Genomic DNA, 17,500 nt, shown 5'->3' with positions numbered 1-17,500 from the left:
TGGACTGCATGTGAAAGGTGTGAGGGTCACTCTGACCCCCCGCAGCGTTTCAAGCTAATTGCGAGCCGCCGCAGGGGTGGATTAAATGCCTTTGATTCCTCAAATGGCTTGTGCTCTTCAAATCATGGCATTAGTGACGTGGTTTCGCCCCTCATAAAGAAGGAATTAAAATGCATTTCCAACTGAAAGAAATGAAGAGAATTTGAAGAAGGGAACATATACTGTGACGGGGAATGTAGTAATTACGCCATTGAGATGGCTACACGGCGGGTTTGATCACTGTAATAAAATATTACTGTAATAATGATAACAGGCTTACATAAATGCCATAAAAACGTGTTTGTGCTGTGCTATACACAATGTATTAAACCTTCATCGTTTTACGACAGTATCACATTTGCTTTTATGATATTACATATGGCATGAAATACACATTCTGTATTGCATTATGTACTTGCATACACACACACACACACACACACACATATGAAAAGTCCATTTATACACACATGCACTCCACACACATACACACGCATATACTCTCTCCTTTCAACACACACAAAGATACACTCTGTCCCTCTACTAAGTTTAGATAGGAGGTGTCACAGATCCTCGCCTCCTTCAGCATCACTATGGTAATGTCCGCGCAATCAATTTCCTGTCATTGCCTCTGCTTCCTGTCCAGCCATAAACATTCATTAGCGATGCGTGGGCAGCTGCTAACGTGTTTGGTTAACAGATTCGAGAGCACGCTGAGGAACATATGCACAGTGGGGACACTGCACACCATACTGTTTATCAAGTGGCAGGAATCACACGTATCAGTCAATATGAAATTGACCCATCTCTCTCTCTCTCTCCTTCACTCTCTCTCTCTTTCCATGCGCTCTCTCTCTTTTTAGCCATCTCTTTCTCATCCTCTTTCTCTGCAATTCGCAGAACTGATTTGAATTTTGTATAATTCTTGATATCCGTGGCACATCATCAAACAGGAAACTAGGATCGCCTATGCTGATCCCACCAGTTTTATGCAGTTTATGAGTTTTTTTCAGTTTATTAGATCTAACAGATGTAATTTGTGCAAGCAAAACTCAAAACTTCTGCAATATTTCTTCACATATATCTCAACATTCAGAGTCAAAAATGTACACAGAACACATAAACACACAAACAAACACTTACATCTGTGAATTAGTGTGCGCACACACACACACACACACACACACACACACTCCCAGCTATTAGCCCTCAGATTGCTTTTAGCACCAGAGCAGCCTGAGTCCCACTAAGTCATGTGACAAAACACACACATACACACACACACTGACCCCACACACACACACCCTCTTCAGCCGGTCCCCATTGTCAACCTTGTGAGTTACGACCGTTTCATTTTGCTCTCATGAGCAGCACCTCACAGATCCTCTCTAATTTGATGCGGGAAGGCGGGCGAGGAGGAGGAAGAGAACAGAGAAGAAGAAGAAATCAATAGCGGGCTGTAAAAACAGATTTTGTGCCATCAAAGCCTCCACAGACACACGTCTGTTCAGGCACAAAACAGAAGTATTCCTTTTTAACAGCCGCGTTTCCAATTAGGCTGATGGCAGTCCCTGGCTTTGCAAAGAGTGCACCACTGCAACATGGTGGCCGGATATACGGAGCCAAAAATACCCTGTAAAGAACAGCCATATTGAACACATCTACCTGGTAAGGGGGGAGGGGGTTAGGATGTGAGGAGATGAGAGGATGTGGATTTCAGCACACCCATGTCTTTGACAGTTTACCAACACTAACATCTCTAAACAAGATCAATTACAGTGTGTGAGAGGTATAGTATGTGTGTATCTCTTGCACATGTACGTACACACACACACACACACACGCGTACATACCCTACCACACACACAAACAAACATGGAAACACACACACACACACACACACACACTCACACTGTAAGCCTAGGGTAGGGCACAGGGAACCCCTTTTGAAAGGCAGTACATATTTCAGTTCCTCCCCCACCCCCCTGTCCCTTGGCACTGGTTCTCGTGGCCGGTTGGTCCTGACCCCCATTTGCCCTGGCTGTCAGACAGAACCACTGGGGTTAAACACATGGGGTCTGGGCCCTCTCCTTCAAGCCTACTAAGAGAGCCAGCCAGGCCCTCGGCTGCCACAGTCGGCAGCAATGTCAGCCAGTGTTTCAAAATGGGTACGACGAGGCCGAAATGAACAAGCCGCAACGAGTTTACATTCATTTCCATCAGGTAATTTCTATCTAATTCTATCAGAATTCATATATCCACTGTGCTTGGACCATTTCGTGTGGAACCTGCAGAGATGCTGAGGGTGGCTAGCTCAGTCGGGTCGATTTTACACCCCTTATATGAAATTCCATTTTTTAAATGAATTGTTTGTTTGTATTTGTGTTTGTTTTGTTGTTTGCTTGTTTGTTTAAGGGATATTCCTCCGATAGACTGTGAGGCCTAGCTGTGATGGAGTGCTAAGACATCAGGCCTTCACTTCTCCGTGAACTGTCCCCATGCAGTCTTATTTAGCACAGGCACTGGGCCGTCGGCGGGGGCCAGTACTGTAAATACATGTATGTTCTGATTAGGCTGCCCACATGCTAGCGCTTAAGTGGGACGGCGTAATGCGGACCAGACGAGGCGGATTCCTGTACGCTCCTAAATGGACACGTGTTTCGAGACGGCCCCCTTTTGAAGTCGCCAAACAATGTGCAATATCAGGAAACAAGCTGTGTTGCATGGAGAAGGAATGCAGAGTGTCGGGGGAAGGGGGGGGGGGCTTGCAGAGAGGGGGGAGGGTGATGGCGGGTGGGTAGGGGATAGGGCCTGTGGGTAAAAGTAACACACAAAAGAAAGATGAAAAAGACAGGGGCTCCCATTAAGAGCAGATCACAAGCTGTTTGTGTGTGTGTGTGTGTGTGTGTGTGTGTCTGTGTGTGTGTGTGAGTGTATGTGTATGTGTGTTTATGCTGTGTACACGCTGGTAATCAAACAAAGCCTCAAACACACATCCTTAACGTGCATGTACGAACACACACACACGCGCGCGCACGCACGCACACAGTCCCTCCATTACACACATACACATACACACACACACACACACACACACACGCACACACACAAACACACACATTTCTGCATGGCCCTCGCAGTGAGAACAAGCCTATTTATATACACACAGGAAAGGGTTCTTTAATCAGTGTACCATTGTTAGTTCAGCCATAGTAGGATCCACCAGGGAAGCAGGCATCGTAATGGCCAGGAAAGAGACGCATAAACTTGCCTGACTCACTTTGTCCACCATTTATTTGTGTGGAGTTTCTAGTCTATGTTAGAAACAAATATTTGTTTCCTAATTGCTCAGAGATCTGTTAGGATTCCCATACTAAGTTCTTTGGTTTTTTAAGCAAAGCCATACCAGAGACGTTTCAGTGATAGCTTTGAAAGTGGCCCGATATACAATCGTGGAACCCAACCAAAACACACGTAAGTACAGAATGATTTGAATGAGACGGTGCATCTGTTGGTCCTACTGATACTAGTCAGATACTAGTATCGCTGCTTTATTTCTCAGGATGACATTATCATTATAGGATGAGTTGATGCTTCAAAAGGTGCAGCGCCTCTGCTGCTTAGGAATGGGAGCATGGTGAAGACCCCCTCCTTACCTCTACCGGATCCCTTGAAGGTTTTTTTTTTATGGGAGGTGGGTAGAGGGGGGGGGGGGCGGAGGGGCAGAGGATGGGGTGAGGGGGGCCATGGGCGTACGTTTAACAAAACGCACGTCATAAATAAGTAAATCGCACCTCGGAGAGACGGCCATGAAAAGATGTGAGCGCGCGGCACGCAGGGGTCTTCTGCCATTCCATTAATATTCTCGATAGCGCTAATGCCGACTTTTAAAAACATTAATAAATCTTTTTCATTAGCCGAGGCAACAGATCTTGTAAAAGACGCCCCCCTCTCCCACCCCACCATCACCACCACCACCCCCACCTCTTCTCTCTTGACTGTCAAGAGGGGCGCTTTAATGTCCACCTGAGCTGTCAGGCGACCATTGTGGGCGCCGCTGCGTGAGCCTTCCGCGCCGTATTTGATGTCTTGAAACAATGGCAGTGCCGAGAGAAAGGGATGTAGGTGAACACAGTGAAGGGGATACTGGGGGTGTGCGGGAGTTGGAGGGAGAGGGAGAGGGGGGGGGGGGGAGGAAAGTTAGTCGCGGTCAAGGTCATACCACTGAAATAAAACTACACGTCACATCATGCACCTCTCGCATGTGAAGCAGGAAATGATCCAGTAAAACCGCTTCAAGTTTTTGTTACGTACTGAAGTTCCTATTGAAATGGGATTTTTTTTTTTTTTTATGCAGAGCATTAGAGTCCACAAGGAATTTGGCTTTGTGGAATAATCCAATTTGGGTTAATTACACGTCTTAAGAATAATGCAACACTGAGAATATTATTACCAATATAAAACATTAAACCGTACCCCCCAGGAACACAACAGTATTTAAACCTTGCCCAGTGCTTCACGGCTTGTTGTTGTAGCGCAAGCTCAGCTGAATTGTGGTGGTCGCCATGCGTGGTCGTGATGCGTAGGCGACATCGCTCGTTCCTCTCATCTTAGCTCATCTCTCTGTCAATAGCCCTCCCTTCCCCCTTCCCCCCATCCCCCATTCCTCCCCTAACCCCCACCTCTGAGAGGGCTGTTATCTCGAAGTGTATCGATCTGCTTTTCCTGATGGCATTATTGAAATATTCTGCACGCTCTTGGCTTCCTACCTGTCCATCAGCCAGCCGTGAGGTCCGAACATCACGCAGCGTAGGTGCACACTGATGGCAAAGATCCCAGTAAATATGTATCACCAGGATCGGAACACGTAGTCGTGTAATTCTGATGTTGAAAAATATTACTAAAAGGACGATGGCGGTAGATGTGACTATGAAGGAGGATGATGTTTGACAGAATATACAAGTAAATGTAAAATCTGTGTGTGAAAAAATTACACAGGATTTTATGCTTTTAAATGTTGTGACAGGAAATGCCAGAAATTAAATGCATATTCCTTTCTTTTGTCCAAGTTTGTCCCTTTTTACTGAATAGCACAAGGAAAGCACGACAGTAAATTGAACAACCCACTGCACACTAACATAAAGTGAATAAGTCATGTCGCATCACACACAACACAAGCTTTCCGAGTCTAAACTGCTCCCGTAGTAATTATGAAGCTTTTCTTTATAATTGTAATTACTTCATGGCTTGCCCCCCCCCCCCTGATCCCAGAGCCGCTACACTGCTCCTGCTGCTGCATACTACTGCTGCGCTGCATTCTGGTGCGAGGATCGATGGCCAGATCTGTAGTTAACGGAGCACTGTAATGCAAATGACGCGGCATTGATCGCCAGGATCTGCCGCTTCTGCAGCCCCTTGCTCTTCCTCTCTCCCTCTCGCTCGCTCACTCGTTCGTTCGCCCGCGCCCTCCCCTGCTGTTACTGCTGCTGCTGCTGCCGTTACTGCTGCTGTCCCGGCAAGGGCACACCTCGCAATAGCTTTCCTCGGCAAACAAGAGGAGCCCGGCTATCCGATAAACGTCCCCGCAAACAACAACACGCAAATGGGGGGTGTGTGTGTGTGCGTGTGTGTGTGTGTGTGTGTGTGTGTGTGTGTGTGTGTGTGTGTGTGTGTGTGTGTGTGTGTGTGTGAGGGAAGGTTCGGGGGCCCAAACTGCCATCTCAGCACTACTGGGCTTCTCACATTGGTAAAGCTACCGAGTGCCCCTGTGGCCTCTCTAACATTTTCTTTTTTTTCTCAGTGGCAAATGGATGGAGAAAAAACACAGAAAGCGAGGGGGAGGGTGTAAAAACTATCCCCCTGAATACAAAGTAAGGCACATAAGTAATTACAGCATGGATGGCAAAGTCTAATTTCATAGCAATTAGCGGGACGAGTTATCATTAGCCCAATCTTAACCGCGCATCACTCAAAAAAGGGCACACTTTCCACAAACTGAGCCGCGGAGTGGATTTTCTTTTTTTAAGTGACGGGGGTTGCCGTGTCTCTGAGCCGTGGGTGTCGAACAGATTCCTCAAAAAAAAAAAGCCTGCGCTTCTGCAGAATCTTGTGATCTTCAAAACGCCACATTAGATAAGGGCACTGTCGAGAGATAGGCAGCGAGGAGGTGGTGGATAATGGAAAAATCCCACCAAACAACTAAACTTTTTTTTCCCTTGAGCCAAGCACCTCTTTTACTCTGATCTGCTTTTCCTTTAAGTTCGCCTGCGGGAGCGATCCGGACTCCGTCTGTCATTGCCCCTAAACCCACCATTCTTAAATCAATTATAACATATTTGGAGCAATTCGAAACAATCAATCATTTAGGAAGTACATAAATTGGAAGCAGAACGAGAGAGAGAAACAGAGAGAGAGAGAGAGAGAGAGAGAGAGAGATAGGGGGATCGTTACATGTGCCGGAGTGGTTCCACATGTGCCAAGGAGGAGAATCGGAGGAGGAGGAGGGCAGGCCTCTCACTGTCCAGCGCGCTTTCCTTTCCCCCTAAGAGCAGCAAGACACTCGGCCTGCGGCTGTGAACTTCACTGAGATTTTAACCTTGCCCATAAAGCTATATGGAGGGTGCTGCTCCGTGCTACATGATGCTTCTTGCCTTTCGGCAAGACCCATACTGACCCAGACACCCCCTCTGCCCCCCCCCCTCCCCTGCCCCCCGCCCCTTCGATCGTTCACTTTGCTGTTTAACTTAACTGTGAATTTATACTGCTGTGAAGTATGCTGTAAAATGTTTTGGGCTTTAATACAGGTCCTTGTAGGAGCTCTGAAAGAGCCAAACAGCAGCTGAGGAACTATATTAAGTATCACACGCAGTAAGTCAAACAGATGTCCCTTTGGTGAAGTTATTTCGGTCATATGGTATTCTTAGTATAGAAACATTAGGGTTTCTAAGTTGTTTTATTCCACTGATACTACAGTTATGGTGGAGAATACAGCAGAGTGGCAAAGAAGGTCAAGCCATGGCTTTCGCCCCCATTTATCTGCTAACTCTTATCCTCCTTTCCCTCTGCATCTTTTCTTCTCTCCCTCTCTCTCTCTCTCCCTCTCTCGCTCTCTATCCTTCGTTCCACCTCCCCTTCTTGTCCACTGCCTAACCTTAAGGCTAGTGCAAGCGCAGCACCAGCACCCACAGCAATCCGGTTACAACGGCCCATAAATGAGCACCATGCACTTCCCTCTTTTTCAGCAGAGGCAGGATTTATGGAAATTAGCACCATCTCTCTCTCTCTCTTTCTCTCTCTCTCTCGCTCTCTCTCTCTCTCTCCGAGGTGCACAGACACAGGCTCGGGTGTAATGTCACCGCACTTTAAGTCTATGTAAACAGCATTATCGCCGGCGTTAGCGCGCCACTGACGACCCCGGTGAGTGTTCTCTGCAAGGTCAGGATGGTCACGTTGGGGACTACAGCCAGACAGAGGGAAGGGAGGGGGGTGGGGGGGGACTTATATGCAAAGGGGACAAGTGTTATACATGCTCTGCATGTAGTACTACGCCCTGCTTGTGTGTGTGTGTGTGTGTGTGTGTGTGTGTGTGTGTGTGTGTGTGTGTGTGTGTGTGTATACCCAAGTGTATGCTTAAGACTCCTCGTCTGTGTGTCAGTCCTCATTGTGTGTGTGTGTGTGTGTGTGTGTGTGTGTGTGTGTGTGTGTTTGTGTATATGTGTGAATGTGCGTGCGTGCGTGCGTACGTGCGTGCATGTGTGTGTGTGTGTGTGTGTGTGTGTGTGTGGTGTGTGTGTGTGTGTGTGTGTGTCAGTGCTAAATGGCCTGCTGCGGACAGCTCCGTAGGGACTCCTGGAGGACAGCTGCAGACCCATTAGCCAGGTGGAGGAGTGACTTTCTATCCTCACCTGAAAAAGACCACGCTATACACACACACACACACACACACACACACACACACACACACACACACACACAGACACACGAGCATGCACGCAACCACACACATTCACCTGCTAAAACTACACGCCCTCATAAAAGCAGTCACACACAACTCAGTTTACCTATAGATATAGTATTATATGTTATTTATGGTGCATAAATTAAACCCTGGGACAAAAAAATACTATATTTGAATATACTGTAGATATTTTCAAATCCACACAACAAAACTACACAACACATTTTTTTACTTTCTCTTTCCACCCCCCACCCCCTCCACCCGAGACACACTCCACACAACAGCACATAAATGCTGCTCTACTCCTGAAAGCTCCCGTTCTGATAAAAAAAATGCCTATCCGTTTCATCTGGGTCCAGGAGCACTTGTGTGACACAATGCACGTTTCCCATTTTTTTCTCTCTCTCTCTCTCTCTCTCTCTTCTCTCTTCTCTCCTCTCTTTTTTATTTCTTTTTTTCTGGTCAGGGGGTTAAACTCTGGGGCCCTTCCTCACACACTGACAGCCTGAATGGCTGCTGGGATCATTTGCTGCCATAGCGACAGAGGGGGATGGGGAGTAGGATTTCAGAGTGTGTGTGTGTGTGTGTGTGTGGGGGGGGGGGGGGGTTGCACAAAAGCACCTCCAATTAAATGTCAATAATTTAGAGAAGCCTTTGAACTCATCTCTGGCCCCTGTTTACAGCGGCTTTCGCTAACACTGGAGCATCATTGTCTCATTATCATCTGAGCAGTGGGAGAGAACTGGAGAGACACAGAGAGGGAGAGAGGGGGGGGGCAGTGAGAGAGTGGGGGGGGGGGGCAGAGATAGAGAGAGGAAAGGAGACAGAGAAAGAGGTGAAAAGGAAAAGAAGATAGTGTTAGAGTTACCAAAAGAGAATGGATTGGTGGCATTGAGACCGCTGAATGCATAGAGAGGGGTATCTACTGGGGGGGACAGACAACGTGACACAAAGAATGGGAGGTGGGGGGATACACAGTGAGAAATGCAAAAGAATTCCCATGGAATCGGGGGATAGAAGGGGAGCGAAAGAGAGAGTCAGAGAAAGAGAGAGAGAGAGAGAGAGAGAGAGAGAGAGAGAGAGAGAGAGAGAGAGAACGGAGATGGAATGTTATGTTCCAAATGTTCTAAACGAGGCAGAGACAGATCAGATGGGAATAAGGTATGGTCTATACCAACACTGGGATTTCCTGTTGACTGTAAATACAATTAGGATTGCACCAGCAACATTCCCATATGTTCACACTACTACACAGAGACAGAGACAGAGACAGAGACAGAGACAGGGCTTTTGACACTCTCTTGTTTTCCTTCACTGTATTTGCTTAATTTAGGCAAATCACTTTAAATCACTAATATGAAAATCATTGACACATTTGAACATAAACAAAGTATTGTGCCAAGGCCACATTCCCTGCTTATGTTTGTCACTTGTACAATAAAGATACTAATTTACACAACTAATTAATTGAACTCATTAATTACAACAAATCACAACTACAAGCAATAATGAAATAACCAACTCCAATACTGTAATTTAATTTGATGTGACTTATCTGAATTGTGCCCAACATGATTGAACTGAGCAAGGTGCAGAATCCCGAACATGGGTAGAACACAGCCAGAAGGGGAGACTGCTCAGGGATTTACATTTAAAAAGCAACAGCTTTTACGGCCTAGGGAATACCACACACACACACACACACAGACACACACACACACACACAGACACACCGACACACATACACACACACACAGGCTAGGTGGCTTAGCCGAGCGCCTCCCTCTAGCAGTGTACGATGTCCGTGCCACCGCCGTGACCTCCAGTAAGTATGCGTGATATAAAGGGGGCACTTGCCGTGAACGCCAGAGACAAGTTCATCCCCGTCGAAAAAACACACAGACAGTTTTCTCTGCAAACAGAGAAGGAGGGGCGGGACTTGCGGATTAGGTAAACGTCCACCTAACCCCTCCTCAGCCTCCCCACCACCACCCCTCCGACCTCGCCGCCCGACGCCCCCTACGCTCCACAGAGAACTCTAAGAAACCAGAAGCCTCCGATTTCCTGCCCTTCAGCCGGGGCCAAGCTTTTACATCTTTGTTTACAGAGATTCTTTGCTTATTATAAAATGATTTCGACTGGAAAACACGTGTAGATCAGGTCAGAGTATTAGCAGGAGCGTCCAGCAGACTGGGAGGTTTCAGCAGCTGGGGGTCAGCACTACCAAAAAAAAAAGGAAAAAGAAAAACAACAATGGCTATATGAAAAGAAAATAGCACGTAGCGAAAGGGGGGGCGGGGGGGACTGTGTCGAATACTGTTGTGCTTTTGCATAAAGCAATTAAAGGCGTGTGTTTTTGTTGTGTTAAAAAAAACGAGAAGAAAGAAAGGGAGGAGGGAGGGACAGAGAGGAGGCAGTGGAGTGTTGGAGTTGAGGGGGGGGGGGGGGGGGGTTGGGTGGAAAAAGATGCAGTGGCTGCACAATCTAAACATTGGCTGGCCGGTGTTTTTCTTACAAAGCCTGCTTTCGGAGAGATTTGAATTTAATTGATTCCTTTTTAAACAAATACATTGTTGGAATGCCAGTAATGAGAGAGGCCACTGGCAGGTCAGTGGGCAGGCAGGCAGGCAGGCAGGCCCTTGGCAGGAAGAGAGCACCCTGGACCCTGAGGAGGGCCGTAGGAAGACCGGGTGGGTGGGGGGTCTGGGGGCCTTTAACCTCCATACCATCCTTACTGCCCAGACCAGCACCATCAACTCTGTAACTGTCTTTGTGATTACGCTGAGACACAAATCCACAGGCATACAGTGAGCTAATCCATGCAGATAAGGGTGAGGGGTCGAGAGGTCAAAGGGTCAGTGGAGGACAGGTTCTGAAGTGGACCTAAAAGGGAACATTCTAAAGTCTTTGGTTCTCAACAGTGTCTGTTAAATCAGTTTGATTCAAAGTCACGAATGCTGCCTTTATTTGTTTTTAAACGTCCTTCATTGTTCAATCTTCCTCTGTTCTTACATATCCGTCGATCACGGGAGATGATTCCTGGTAGAAAAGCACAAAAGACAAAGATCTCAACTGAGCATTCTAATCAGCGTTAGCTACTATGTTTAAATTTGAGGCCTAATTTAGAGCTGCCATAACATTCACCTCCTGCTACTTCACATATTTGGTAAGGTGCTCCTGTTTAAAACCAAGCTTACTTTGGCCTGGTAAATAGTTTCAGAGAAGGACATGCTTAATTTCATAAAATGTCTGGCACCTGATTCAGCCCTATGGTTGTAGGACACATACACACACACACACACACACACACACACACACACACACACACACACACACACACACACACACGGTCACGCACACACAGTCATACACACACACTGCGCTCCTTTATTAAATTAACTTTTCAAACATTCTGCCAAAATCATTCATAATACACCAGGAAATGAATGCATCCCCATAATCTTGCGGTGTTGGGTTTCAAGTCAGCACGGCCACTGGTCAAGGGCCATCAGAGTGTAACCAGCCGCTAACAAAAAGCCCACCTGTATCTTCCCCCAGCGATGACACACACACGCACACACACACACACACACACACACACGCCAAGCCCTGGCCCCAGGCACCGGTGAGTCGTTTTGCTTTTGTCCCTCCCTGTTGAGGTTCAAGGGCAGCACCCAGCCCTACTGTGATCCTACACCACTGTAAAATAATACAACATGCATTATTCATGCTAACATCATGAAGCAGTTCCAAACAGGCTTGCAGACAGGCACCTATAAAAACGATGACCAAACAGGAGGGGGGGGATCCTGAATTATTAAACCCGCCATCAGCTGCGTTGCAGGGGAAGGGAGAGCTGGACACAGGATATTTTCACAATGGGCAGAACACTGTCGGCACGGAGCAAAACACACACTCACAACGTGTAAAACAGACCATAACACAAGCAGGTCAGGCACTAGCACATAGGTGCTACTGATATGGCTGTCGGAAGACAAACTGATCTGAAAGCAACTTTTGATTTCATATTGATCTTAATGGTGCTAAATGCAATATAAAATTGTAAATATGCTATAATGTGTTATTTTGGTTCACAGTTGTAACACACTATGTTGTGCTGAAACACAGCAAACAATTTTGAGAGCCCAACAACTCGGCGACACTCTTTGAGGTGGAAAAAGAGAGAGAAAATCTCAACAGGGGCTCAGTTCACAGTTCAAGAGTAAAGCGTTTAACGTCCTCCTGTCTTCCGTCAGAGAAAGGCCCCGGAGCCACGGCGCGGGGCCCCTGCTGTGTGAAAAGCACCGGCCCCCAGCTAAAGCCGCGATGACAGGCCATTTCTCCAGCCCCATTTTCTCCAGTTGGAGGACGGAGGTGGAGCCCACTCTTGTCTGTGTTATTTATGGCCGGTGACACTGCAAACCATCACAAAGGCCACTGATCCCTCCCTGACACCAGTGACACACCAAATCATCCCCACTGCGGCTAGAAGACAGACCCGCCGAAACAGCTCCTTCAGCCATGGAGGAGAGGAAGAAAAAAAATATCTGGGAGTGTTTGAGTGCATGGGAGACAGAAAGAGACTGAAACAGAGAGAGCGAGAGAGAGAGAGAGAGAGAGAGGGCAAAGAGAGTGGGTCAAATAAAAAAAAGAACTGAGAAAGAAAGGGAGAACAAAATCTTTTTCATTAATCCACCTTATTACATTAAGCAGATGGCCGTGCAGCTCTTCAGAAGGAGCCTAAACGAATAAATAAACAAATGCGGAGAAGTATTGTTTTTGCTGAAAGTTGGCCAGAGGGGCTCGGAGCAAAACGCGTTGACAAAAGAGCACAACAGCCGGAGCATGAAATCGGAATGGGGGGTTGTGGGAACAGAGAGGGGTGAGAGAGAGAGAGGCTCCCCTCTTATTGTTTTCATTGTCTGGGTTCAGGGGCTGTGGAATGAGAGGGAGAGAGAGGGAAATAGAGAAAGTGGAGGGAGGGAGGGGGTGGGGGTGGGTAGGCGGTAGGTTGTCCTGCGAAAAAGACGAACACTTTAAAATCGGAGTAAACTTTTAGTCACGCACTAAAGGTATCCATTTGGGCCCCAGCAGATGGACGTAGGTAACAGACAGGAGGGGGGGGATGAAGGATGGGAACAGGGAAGGAATGAGAGAGAGAGAGAGAGAGAAAGGAAGAGAGGGAGTTTTTATAAGCAAAGGTGCTCTTTAGGTCTGGTGCAGCCCCCCTCAGTGAGAGAATGACTCCCTCACCCCGCGGCCTCTCTGCCCGCCCTGTTTAACACGCCTGCCGGGATTCACATCAGAGGACAAGGAATTGGATCTGACTCACCCTAGATCTCACACACACACACACACACACACACACACACACACACACAAACACACACATGCACACACACATAAACACACAAGCACACTTGGGTACACACACACACACACACACACACACACACACAACAATACCGAATACACACACAGTGGGGGCATCAAGTGAATACCAGCTCATTAGGGAACCCTCAGTCAACACAGCGTGCACTGACACACAAATGGAGACACGCTCGCCTACAAACACACACACACAGATCTGACAGGGGACCTCACTACTACAGCCACTTACAACTTTAACCCAAAAACATCTTTTCTTTTCAGTCCTCCCTGATTCACCCGCAAAACAAGGAGCTGAGGTTTGACCAACCAGTGAAGGTGTGAGAGATTCCTCAACACACCCACACACACACCACTGTAATAGTGGTGAAGTGTAAATTACAACAAACTAAAAAAAGATGCTGTCGTTACTAAACAAACCAACTGTTTGAGAGGGACAGAAGTCATTGTGCATGTATAGTCAAATGCAGTCAGAACTGGAACATGGTCGGTAGGCTCGCGCTTGAAAAGCGCAGTTGTTCCCTCGCTCGCTTCCTGTCGAGACTGAAACGAACTTCTCCATCCACGCAGTGCTCCAGTAAGCCGAAGTGACAACAAAAAAGAGGGGGGTGGGGGTGAAAAAAGTGAATTATTAAATTTTACAGCTCATTATTCAAACAAAAGCGGAATACACTTCGGTGGGAAACGGATTAGGGCTGAAATGAATCCAGTGATATATTGTGCGGCTATTATCTGGCCAGTTATCTGGATGGTGCGATAAGTAAATAAGCATCGTCGAAAACACCCCCAGGGACGTGGAATAAAAATGGGCACGATTAACATAATCTCTCCCTCTCTCTTTCTCTCTCTTTCTCTCTCTCCCTCTATCTTTCTCTCTCTCTGAACTCTCTCTTTCTCTCTCTCTGAACTCTCTCGCTGAGTTTGTCAGCTGCTAACTCTGGCAGAGCAAGTGGGACAGTCAAGTTAAGTGAAATTACAGCAGTGTGCACATCATCGCTCTGATAACATAAGGGCCCTTCCTGTACGTGACAGTGATGTGGTCGACGTCCGTCTGTCGGAACACTTGGAAGCGCCAAGTCTCTTACACACGCACGGTGAAAGTCCATTATTCCTGCGTTGAGAGAGAGACATCGGCGGTGAGGCATTGATAGTGAGTGCAAAAATGAAACGTATTTGCGCTCCTCAAGGCAGTAGCCTAAGAGGCTTGTCAGCATTAATAATGTTTGAGGAATGATTGGTTAATGATTAATAGATGAGTCACTGGAGGCTCCGGCCCCCACAGGAAATGGGTTAGTTGTCCGGGAGATGCATGGAGGAGAAGTTACTTCTGTGTGCGAGAGAGAAAAAAAACGAGGAGTCAAAAAAAAGTTTCGACCGGTGTTGTGAAAAGCTTATCAACTGAGGTAATTTTCTTCCAATACACTACTTTTTTGTTTCCAAGGAGCTAGGGGGGGAGCAGAAGTGGATGGGGGGGGATATGTTCTTCTTGCCCTAGTCGAACGCTGATCAGGAGCTTGAGGGAGAAGGAAACTTTAACCTCAACGCTCATCAACGGGCCTCAGGCAGAGGACAGCCACACGAGGAAGCAGCCTTCCGTGTACTGTGCTACATTTAATAAAAAAAGCAACACCAGGGAAAAGAGAGAGAGAGAGAAAAGAGAGAGAAAGATAGAAAGAAAGAAAGAGAGTGCGAGAGAGACAAAGGGAGAAAGAGAGAGAGCAATGGGCACACATAGTCTGGATTTCCTGTGCTGGGCCTCAATCAGAAGGCAGGCAGATTAGTGGATTGATTCAGCAGCCATGTTTACTCAAGAGCGCTGAAATTTCCCTTCTCCTGCGCGATTCTCTTATCTATATTATTCCAGTTTGTTTTTAACAAACACCAGACTCGTAATAAGCGCCAGGGCCTTTGCTTACTTTACGTCTGCGAATAAATGGCCATAAAGCATTTAATTTCAGGACTTTTTAACTGTCTGCAATAAATATTTTCAGATTATAACTGAAGGTGAAGTTGGCTTTATGGTGCCGTAAATTAGCCCCCGGTTTTATCAGCATATTCGCAAGGTGTTTAACTAGCACACAGATGTCATAAGAGGCGTCCTGAAGAATAACCTTGTTGTTCCAGCGATTGCTCTGTGTTCTTATTGCCCAGGGAGCCATTTCTATCTCTATCTCTCTCTCTCTCTCTCTCCCTCTCTCTCTCTCTCTCTTTCTCTCGTGAATCTTTAACTGTTTAGTGAGCGGCATGCATCAGGAGTTGTAAAGAGGGGTTTTTTTTTCTCCCTTTTTTGACATCGTAATTCACACGCATTTCTCCACCCCCTAGTCTCCTTCACAATGAGAGTTTGTTTGGGGTTTAAACATTCACATGCATAATGCGCTAGACTTCGGCGCGGAGAACAACATTCAGTCTAGTCGCAACATCGCATCGGCCGTCTGCAAGGACAGCTTAGTAAAGACCTCAGTTGTCTATGATAAATGCAAATAAAACACACTGTGTAGGTTTCGCCCGCCCCCGTAACCCCCCCCCCCCCCCCCCAATACACACACACACACACACACACACATTCACATACACACACACACTCCCTTTTCAGAAAGAGAGCCCGGCGTTTGTGCGTAATAATTAAAGCTAAATCCCGGGCCGTGAATGAAGTGCACTGGCGTAATCTTACTGGAAACATCACAAATGCCACAGCTCTCTGCTCCTGACACTTGACAGCGCCGGCCCCGGAGCTTTAATTCCTGCACCGCCCCCGAGGGCCCACAGACAGCGCCCATTGTGAGAAGCTACTCAACGGCAAAGAGGAATCGGACTGCATTTGTAGCGCGGCTGACTCCCTCCATTGTTCCACACGGTGGTGGAAGATGTCGTCTGCCCATTTTTGCTTTCCATCCCCCCCCCCCCTTCTCCTTTCAAAACATCTTGTCCGAGCAGACCGAGCCGAGGCCGTACGGTCCTTTCTCCTTAGCGTCTCCACGCAGGCAAATGGATGCTCTCTGCAGTGTACAGTGGTTGTTTTTTTTTGTCTGTCTGGCTGACTGGCTGACTGACTCGTTGGCTGACCTGTCACATGAAAAGCACTAGAGAGGAGGTTGTAAATACATTGCATTCAGAGGAAGAAAAGGCCAAGCCGTCATTCTGTTGTCTGTGCACTGACCTCCTTATATTCCTGCACAGACAATTCCAAAGTGCCTGGACCTGAGTTGAGTTGTATGACTCGGACTATGTCCTAAAATCCTAAATCTAATTTTGGACAGACTGAATCCAGACGGAATACAATCTAATACAAAACTTATCTATCCCATATTTTGCATCAAGCTTTGACTGACCTGTGGACTACACTCACACACACACACACACACACACACACACACACACACACACACACACACACACACAATTCCACTTAGTTCTACTCCCTCGCTCACTTCTCACCTAAAGCAGCTGTGACGCTCCTCCCTCCCCAGTCTCAACCATTACCACTGACCTCAGACCTGCCGCTAAGGGCACGCGCGCACACACACACACACGTGTCCCCAGGGCCCTGCCAGAGCACCTGCCAGCCTCATAAAGCTCCCCTGCGCGGCTCCGAGCGCTGGTCTGCTAGGAGGCCTGGGCCATGCTCCGGAGCCCACAGGAAATTCAAGGTGACAGAGCCTGTCAAAGCTCAGGACAGCCCACACCGCTCTGGGGCAAGATGCTCAGACAAGCCCCCGTGCGTCCTCTGAGGTGGGACTGTGCTTCAACACACAGGAGCGGGCAGGCTAGGATTAGAGGGACAATCGGAAGTCATATGAAGACAAACAAAAGGAATGATGCATAGAACTGAACATGAACTGAGAAGAAATTATTTAAATGTAAATGGTGCTGGAAATGTATTCCTAAAATATGTCAAATCAAATCAATGTAAACAAGTCTGAAGAAAATACTTAAAAACAAGATGAGACTTGGAGGGAGGGTAATGTATATAAGTGTCACAGGTGCACACAATAATATGGCAAAACAGCTCAACACATCTCCAAACCACCCACAACTCTATACACACACATACCTACACATAAACAAGTACATACACATGCACACACACATACACACAAATACAAAGACAAATAC

At 47.1% G+C, this 17,500-nt stretch overlaps 1 protein-coding gene across 5 annotated transcripts in view; it reads right to left on the bottom strand.

The window, feature by feature from the left end:
* The window catches only part of dacha (dachshund a), a 135,791-nt gene that overhangs the window by 87,581 nt on the left and 30,710 nt on the right, over window positions 1-17,500 (bottom strand). The gene's annotated exons all lie outside the window — the stretch shown is intronic.

This window comes from Clupea harengus, chromosome 8, assembly GCF_900700415.2.
Source record: "Clupea harengus chromosome 8, Ch_v2.0.2, whole genome shotgun sequence".
Lineage (NCBI taxonomy): Eukaryota > Metazoa > Chordata > Actinopteri > Clupeiformes > Clupeidae > Clupea > Clupea harengus.
Note: the sequence above shows the minus strand (reverse complement) of the source record. Positions and strands in the feature narration are given on the sequence as shown.